A 9,795-nucleotide genomic window follows, 5' to 3' on the forward strand; every position below is an offset into this window, starting at 1 on the left:
GAAGATACGGCCCAGTTCATGTGATAAATTACCAAATGAAATATTGGTTTTGTTGTATAGTAGATGAAGAACATAATGTGAAAAATTCAGAAAATTTGACCCAACTAAAAGGTAGTGAAATTCGTTGAAAATCTTGATATTAGGAGAAAAGAGAAGCCACGAAAGCGAGTGATTTGCAAACACTTGCATGAATTTACATTTCTTTCTCACCAAACTTACGACTGCTTGACAAGCTAAAAGGTAAACCAAACTAATACTTTAATCTTGGGTTCACAAATTACTGAAAATTAATGAATCTTTGCAAAAAAGTGATTTTGAGCATAATACGCCGTGTTATGTGCAACGCATCCGTAACACGTGACATCCATTAAGTTATACACGATTTCAAAAGATAGCATAGGAGTAGCATAGAAATTTTCCTCAGACAAAGTTAGGCAACAATTGTTGTGTTCTTTATTTCGCCTCATGGACATTTCTGTACAAGTTCTGCACCAAAACTTGAATCCTACTCAAATGTTTTCTACGGCATAACAAAGGAAATTTGGGGAGCTTCAGAGGTTGAGCATTTGGAAATGACTAGTATTCAGTTAATAAATACTCCATATATATATATATATATATATATATATATATATATATATATATATATATATAATATATATATATATATATATATATATATATATATACAGAGAGAGAGAGAGAGAGAGAGAGAGAGAGAGAGAGCGAGCGAGCGAGCCATATTTATATCGATGAAATATATTCAATTTTCAACAGCAACAATTCACATCAATATACATGCAGCGTTTACAGAGCAGTTTTGTCTGTGGCTTATCCGCAGGGTGACTGGGTACTGTATGTTGTGAGTTCGGACCTGATTGTACATTTACCGTATTGTTTATTGCATTCATTGTCGTACCATTCGGTTGGGGTCACAAACAGCGATGCTTCCCCTATTGTCAGCTTGTTAAAAATTATTGTACCACTTTCGTTTTTCAGTTGTGTTAGGAATTTCTTATAATTTGTTGATAAATTGTCCCAAGGTTTGTTCAAGTACAGAAACGGTTTAAAACTTTCGACTTCCACAACGTTAAAGAAACTCTTTAGGTACTGCTGATCTGCTTTTCAGGTTTAAGCTGATCATAATGGTGTTTGTCCCGGTGTTTGTTTCAGTCTGGTCTGTCTTTCCCTTTATACCGATGTTTGTATGCCAGTCTACACTTTCCTTTTATTCTTCGACTTAAAGCGACACTTATTTAGTATGAACATTTTGGTAATAAGCAAAAGTAAATTTCCTTCTGGTACTTTGCCAGAAGAGAATCCGATAAACTTTACATTTTTTTGTTTCATTACATTTACCCTGCCCTAGCGACTCTTAACCAATTCGCAATTTTATCGTGACAATGTTTTTTTTCCTTTCAAATATCGTCAATTTCCATCGTAAACGAAACGAAAGATGACTGAGAAAAATAAATTTCATGGCCGACAAGTCACCAGACTGCCTGTAGGACTAAGTTAGTTTCTTGAAATCTAATAGTTTAAGTAGGTATAAAAGTAGGCCTGTAACTGACAAATATTGAATCCGGGCTCTTTCTGTTTCGTTCAAATAATGCACGTCACAAAATACAACAGACCATACATTGGGCGTTTCCCAATCAAAAGCCTTCTGACATCTTCCCCTGAACATTCTCTGGAGCTCCCTCATAGGCCAATCCGCGAGCACGGCCGTCAGTACGTTCGACCATATACAGTGATGCGATCATTCACTCATTTTGGGATCACCAACTTAATGGCCAGCTGAACCGTCAATGCTAACGATTATTGAAAATCGAAACTGAACGTTTTTTATCATGGGATCACCGATTGCCACGTTATGAAAGATTTCATCTTTCAGAACCAGTTCTATGGTGGTCTTGGGCTGCCGCTGATAAACTATAAATGTTGCTTGTTTATTAAATTAGAATATGAAAGCGTTAATAGTTTAAATAATATCGGAAGTATTTGTTTATCGTGTGGCATTGTTCTATTTTTTATTTACTTAACTTCTTTTTTAAGTATTCTTTTGTTGTTTTTGTGTCGTTTGGTTACAATGAAACATGTATTTATTTATTTATATTTATACTGGTTAGCTCCCTCAGTCACAAATATACTGATTTCCAGGGAGGACGAGTGTAAACTAAAATAAAATCTTATAATAGATAGAGCTCAAAAAATTAAAGGGAATAAAAGGCAAAAAACATAACGAGATAGAACAATTAAAATCACGTGGCCGACCAAAAAACATACATGTACAATAAAATTAGCACTATCAATTAAGTAACTTTTTTTTTAAATCGAAACCTTTTTTATTTTTAATTTCATTTTTATTTTTTGTTTGATATTTGATTTTAACAGACCAAACATTAGTTCTTCATTTAATTGAAGGCATTCCCGGTCACAACTAAATAATTCTCCTTACAAGGTAACGGCGCTGAAAAACGTCTGTTTCATAGTCTTTTGTCTGTTTACCCGCCTTGGAGACATGTGAAAGTAACCATGCAGTCGCATTTCAGTCGATTTTAGAATCTCTGCTTTTTCGTGATTGTCCACATCATCAGATTAAGAAATCCGGTGAGGTACCCGCACCTTGTGTACCGCCACTTTAGCTTCCACACTGACACATTGGAGCGCATGCAAAAGCAACCTCAATCAGGCATTCCGTCTGTTGGCAGCATATCATATCTCTATAACGTTTGGATGAAATTCTCATTTCACATTTGTAGTACACATTTGCATTTCTAATCTGCCTTCTAGAGACAAGTCTAATGATATCAACTTTCAAACACATATTAATACATATATAGAGCTAGTTCTATGAGGAAAAATTGTTAATAGTTTATCCCACAGACTACCATGTATAGTAAATTGACAATTTAGCTTTGTCTGGGGTAATGTCCATGCCTATGCTGTCTTATGAATCGTGAAGCGTACTCATATAACACGTTGGTTTATTTTGGGCCTCCCATTGGGAGAAGGTCGTGTTTCACACGATGGACCGCCCCTGATATCTCCCAGCCCACCCGTCGTAGTAACTGCGAGCTCCAGTAGAAACAGAAATTATTCAGCATTAGGACTCAGAATAAAGAATCACAACGATAATCCAAAACGAACGTAGGAAGTTGTGTTTTGTTGAACATAAATTAGTGAGGCTGAGTCAAATTCTTCTTCTTCTTCTTCTTCTTCAAATTCTTTGACATCCGCAAACAAAAAATGCTTTGGTTTAACGTCTGAGTATTCATTTTATGTCTTGTTTGAGGACCGTCACGTGTTATGTTATAAGATGAAACAATTTGCCATAAAGGGGAACGAGGCTTGATATGAATTCAATATTTGGACGAAAAGTGTTCTTACTTTCAGAAAAGTGTTCTTACTTTCTTTTACAAAGAGTATGACGTATTCTGCACGTCACGGCAAGTTTTGTATTCACATGGGGGTATTCCAACTGTTTGCAATACTTAGCAAATGGTGGCGCTCTTTAAAATGCTGCATTAGTAGTGTACATCATTCTAAGAGCGCCAACAAAGGGTGAAGTGGTGTTGCATGTTAAATGTACCTTCTTCGCTGTTTCATTTTGTGACGTCCTTGCATAACATCTAAAGGAAACGATTCTTTTGCAATACCAATTCTTCTAATATTTACAGATTTCCAGGGTATTTTGCGAATTCTGAGTGAATCCTGCTCATATTTCAAAAGAGCTACAGAAATATGAGCATAAGTACCGTACATGTATATATGTCTATGTATATATTGACTACTTAGCCACAACAATAACAGACTTTGTCAACTGTTTATTATTTATGAATACTGATAAGACCTTTATTGGCTAATATCTCGTTCTTAAAATGGAATACATTGATTAAATTTGCAAAATAATGCGCTGCCGGTAATTCTAAGTTTATAAAAGAATTTTCCGGTGAACATCCAAATCATTTTAATAATGGCAACAATACACTTGGCAATGTTTACATGAAGAAGCTTTCGCTTTTCTAGCAGAACCGACTGAAATCGGTAGAATTGTTTAGTTTTTTTTGAAAGGTCAATTACAGATAAAATGTTTTTGAGTTCCATCTCTTGCGAAACACTTTTCGAAAGTATGCATAGAGTTTGGTTTAGTATTTTATGGAAGATTGCCATCTATTTAAATATTCAATACTATTTTGTTTCAAACCCGAGCTTAACAATCGATTCCATTTATAATTTTGTTATAGCTCCAGTAAATGTAAAGACTGTCTCCTAAAGCCAGAAGATAAAATATATCCAGCATACGAAAATGCAGTTTATATAAAAAGACGGCAAATAACAAATCATGCATACTTCAAGACAGCTATGTAAAGAGGCGGAAAGTAATACACCAAACTATACACACTCTATTTAAAAAGGCGGGATACAGTGAATAAAAATTTAGGACACTCTGCGTAAATTGTTTACAACTGGTAGAGTATTTGTACACTGTTTCCGTCATGGGTCTGTCGCATGACAATTTTGATGCTCATGTAAACTTTGTACATTCAAACCATTAAAAAGGCTCTCCTTAATTTTTATCTAGAGGTTAGCCACTCTGTTCACTCTGCTGTCTGATCTCAGTTCCCCTTTCAACTTTTCCCAAAACAACTTCCTACCGATTTCATTCTCAGGCCACTTAAGATAGCCTTTCGTCAGCAGAATATTACGTAAAATACGAGGCATATCAGCATCAGGAATTCTTTTCAGTGATATCATTACAATGATGTCTCGTTTCTCTTCAAATAGGCAACTTTGTGCCATCCTCATTTCAAAGTAACACCATTCACTTGCAGCAAAATGTGGAGACAGTATCAGCATGGTTTTTTTGCTTTGCTCGATACTATCCAGGATGTTTTCAAAAATATCATTACCGGGTATAAAATCCCGTTCGTGTATGCAGAGTTTAAAATTAGGCGGATCAATTTTCTCCAGATGAGGAACCAATTCATGTAAAACCCATTTGCTGTCATGTTGGTTGTAAACAACGAATGCGTCATACTGTTTACTGATTGGTTGTTCTTCGTCATTATTTTGGAGTTGGTATCCGCCCAGTTTCAGTTTAATGAGGAAGTATGCAAAGTGCACGTGCCAGTGAAACCGTTTCACCAAAATGGCAGTAATTACAAGTACAGCAACAAAACATGCTAACGGTAATGAAACTATGAAGACTAAATTGCATTCAAATCCGAGTTCAACCGAATCTACTGGTACATCATATCTTTCTGCAGGCAAAGAACATCTGTTAGGTAGTCTAATATCGTAAAAGAATAATACAGTAACTTGTGTGTCTTTTTTCAGCCAATCTTTAAATGGTAACATTTTACAAGAGCAGTCGGTGGGATTAGCGAAGAGTACTAACAACCACAACGATGACAGAGGTTTGAGTATTTCCGGTGACAGAACCATGATAAAATTTCCTGACAAGTCCAATTTTTCTAATTTAGTTAACTTGTCGGGTACCCCATGAATGATTGATATTTGGTTATTTACCACTGACAATTCTACGAGGCTTCTAAGCTCATTCAGACTTGTGAAGTTAAGTTGGCTAAAATTGTTGCTATCCAGTGTAAGGATTCTGAGAAATTGCCGGGGTTGTAGATTTATCGCTTTGGTATTCAGTACAAATCCAACTATGTCTGTCAATGAGAACTTCACATTTCGTATGATTAAATTTCGTAAGTGTTCAAGTTTCAGGTTTTCTGGGAAGATTCCGGCGACTGTACTTCCATCACTCTCTACAGTTAAACTCTCAAGATGTGGTGTATCTGCCAAATTAATATTTGATAAATGACATGTGTCCAACGTTAACGTGAGTGTTGTCAGGCTGCTGAGGTTTTGTAGTATGTGATTATTTGGAGAAGCTGGTTGATGTAACAATGTGTTACCTAATAACTAAAGACTTTTCAAATTTTGCATTGCATGGAATGCACCATCAGGCACTACTTGTAAGTTGTTATCAGATAAATCTAGGTGTTGTAAATTTGAAAGAAAGGTAAAACTCTTTGGGTGTATCGAGTTAAACTTGTTACGACTGAGATTGAGAGAAGCAAGGGCTTGATTTTTCTGAAACACATGTTTAGGGATTTGCCCAGTAAACAGGTTTTCGCTGAAGTCAACCTTTTTCAGGTTTTTCAGTTCTGATAGTGTAGAGACAAGTTTTCCGAAGCTTTTTAATCTGTTGCTTTGCAGTGTCAATGCTGTTAAAATCGACAGATCACGAAGTGATGTGAAAGAATCATCTTCAAGGTAACAGAAATGCATGCGCAAAGTTTTTAGTTTTGAAAGCCACCGAAACGAATTTCTGGCGATTGTACCCAGAAGGTTATCAGATATATCCAGTTCTTGCACATTACTTTTAGCAAGGCCCTCAAAAGTCATCTCTGTAAGATTGTATCGGTCATTTCGATCAAGGATTGAATTTACTGTAAGAACATCAAGTGTTAAATTTTGTAGACTAGTAAGAAAATTCCAGAACGTCTGCTGGTCTATCACCGGTTTCTCGATAATTTTCAGCTCTGACACAATGCTAATTATCCGCAAGGAGGGATATTTCTTGGCTTGCCACAGTAAGAACTGCGAATCGATTTTTATTTTCCTTAAATTATGCTTCGAAAAGTCAAGCTTTAAATTGAAATCTATTTGATTTCCACGTCTTGTCGCGTTGACCTGACTGAAATACGATGGTCTGGAGCCACGTCTAGGAAGTAAATAGGATGATTTAGACGTGGCGTGAGTTCACAGACCCTTTAAGCATAAGCAAAATCAAAATTGATATTGGTTAACACTCTGCAATTTAACATTCTAAAATTCTTAGTTTCAATTTCGATGACAGCTAACGGGCATGGTCAATTACGTAAGTTTGGTGAACGGTTTGGTTCGTCAGGAGGCTTGCTTGTCCGTAATACTAATTCTAGAAACATGGTGCATCATGGGAATTTGAATTGAATTTTGACACTATTGGCATTACTTTGAAATTCACAGACCGAAGCATACTAGACTGTTTCACTTATATACAGCTACAAGGGTTAGGTTTCACTGTTGGTGGTGTTTTGCATACGCTAGTAACGTTTGCTTTCGTTATTTGTCTTCACTGAAATAAGGTCATTTCATAATATTGTGATTCAACATTGCGTTATCCAAGTGCAATTGAGTGTGTTCTATGCAATATTTCATGCTTGTTCAAGCAATTACTCGAAAGGTAAACGAGACACACAAAATCTCTGATCTCATAGCGCTTGCAGCCTGACACAAAAACGTCTGCGTTGACTTCAAATTCATAATTAAAGTTTGTAAATTGATCGTTGTCATGCTAGCTCATGAAATTGCTAATAATTTTGCTCAATAAAGTGCAATTTGTTTGTGACTACCTCGGCAACTATTAATTATTGTTTTGTGATTAAAATTCATGTTTGGGAATTTTACAGAATATGTAACTCTAGTGATTAGTCTCTCTGTAAGCGTTATGACGTCATCAAAAATTACCTTCGGTGTAATTCGGTAGAGTCATCACAGTTCTACAGCTCTTGAAATTTTCAGCTTGACAATTGAATCTTCTTCGTTCAATCTATAAATATATTGATCTGTAATGAAATGTTAGAAGAATCGCATTTTGTAAAATTTTGAACAACTCTTTTAGTTGACCAAGATAGGATAATAGAGTCACGATTTGGTATAGCTTAATGTGACAAAGCTTTAAGACATTTTGAACATTTCCATGCAACTGTGCGTTCAACGGGTAGCAAGTACTGAAGGGTTGAACACACACACAGCGGGTTATAATTTAGAATTCATATTCAGGGCTGCTTGTACACTGTATCAAGTTCAACATTATAATTGCTATTTCGTTCTATCCTTTGCCTTCACTACATATGAGAGAGAGAGAGAGAGAGAGAGAGAGAGAGAGAGAGAGAGAGAGAGAGAGAAGGAGAGATGGTGTTCAAATATGACGACATGGAGGACATCGCAAACCGAACATAACGACATTGAAATATGCATCCTTCCTTCCTTCCAATCAGTACACATGCAATTCAAGGTAATGAGAAATTATTGAGTATGTTTCACATAAAAATGAAGAAAAGTACGCAGCGTTACAAGTAATTTGACAATGGTCGCTCTCTGCTGAGTAAAATGTTAGTTTACGCAAAATTGAAAGACGTGAAAGTTATTACCATGTTCAATTTACTGTACATGTCACTTGCTGTGAAGTTCAGAGAAGCACATGATGCTTTCTTACAGAGAGGTCAAATTACAAGTCACATCTTCGTTGGTAAGCTCAGATGTCTATAGTCATGACTCTAAACTCTGTGTCAAACCGATGCAATATTTATATATGCCCAGCTAGCCCTGAAACATGGCTAGCTTGCCCTGTGGCATGACTAACTAGCCACGAGACATGGCTACCTAGCCCTGTGACATGGCTAGTTAGCCTTAAGACATGGCTATCTAGCCCTGAGCAACGCAAATTCTCTGGCGTCATGGATGGATTGTTCTATAAACAATAACAAAAATAAATAATCTCTACATATCTTTCGGTAAAATTATCATCTCTAACTCGTACTTTTCATATTCGGAAAATAAATGTTAGACGTTATCCTTGCTGTGATAAATGACAAATTTCCTTTGATGACTGCACGTCATTCCTTTGGTTGACGCAACGGTTTTGCAATTTTTTAAGCTTTATAAGTTTTATTGATGGGTCATGCAAAATAGACTTTGAATGAATGAATGAATGAATGAATGAATGAATGAATGAATGAATGAATGAATGAATGAATGAAAAAACGAACGCACAAATAAATAAATGAAATAAATAAATAAGTAAATGAATGAAATAGTAGATAAGCAGATAACAGGGTAATATACGTAAGGAAATGAATAAGTAATGAATAAATTAATAACAAAAACAACAACAACAGCAATAATAATAATAATACGTAGTAGTAGTAGCAGTATTCTTCTGTCTGATACAACATTTTTGTGATTGTTCAGCAAGGATTAACGATAGTAAATTAGAAATCTCACAAATACTAGTGACGTCACACGTCATGGATGGAGGAACTGTCGTTCCGCCATTAGTTTTGTCACAGTCCCTAAACACCCGGCAACTGTGGTTTTGTCAAAAGTTTGCTGGCGTTTTGTTCTTTTCCAGGCATTCTGTACATTTTCGTAATCACGTTTTTGTTACAGATGACGAAGTTTATTTTCATGTAAGTCAAGAATATCGCCATGGTTACATATGGTTGCGTACAACTTTTATGGATGTGACATACTTTGAATACGCAATTTTCACTAATTTTCGTGGGTACTTTTACATTTTATGTATTTATAGACAATATTCAATGACAGTTTAGTTTAATAATCGCAATCATACCAATCCGTAATCCAATAACACTAGGTCAAAATTTGTAAGACAATAGTTGTAAACATAGACACAAAACAGCACAGAACAGACAGTAAATAGACGGTACACAAACAAAGTCATATTCACGAAAGAAAGATATATGGACCTCTGGCCAGAAGACCAAGAAGTGATGTCAGGTGTTTCGAAAATAGTAAGCGCATCCTGCCCCACATGTGGCACCCGCCATATATCAATCTGTAAGTCAGATAGGTAGTGGTCACTAACTAAGGCCCAATGTCACCGATGCCATCAGTGATCATTTGTCGAAGAGAGATATCGTATTTATCAACCAGCTTGCGATACCTGCCAAAAAAGCGTTTGAATGTAGAGACAAGTCTTGCTCTGGTGTAACC

The sequence above is a fragment of the Ptychodera flava genome, unplaced genomic scaffold, assembly GCF_041260155.1.
Source record: "Ptychodera flava strain L36383 unplaced genomic scaffold, AS_Pfla_20210202 Scaffold_49__1_contigs__length_964681_pilon, whole genome shotgun sequence".
Classification (NCBI taxonomy): Eukaryota; Metazoa; Hemichordata; class Enteropneusta; family Ptychoderidae; genus Ptychodera; species Ptychodera flava.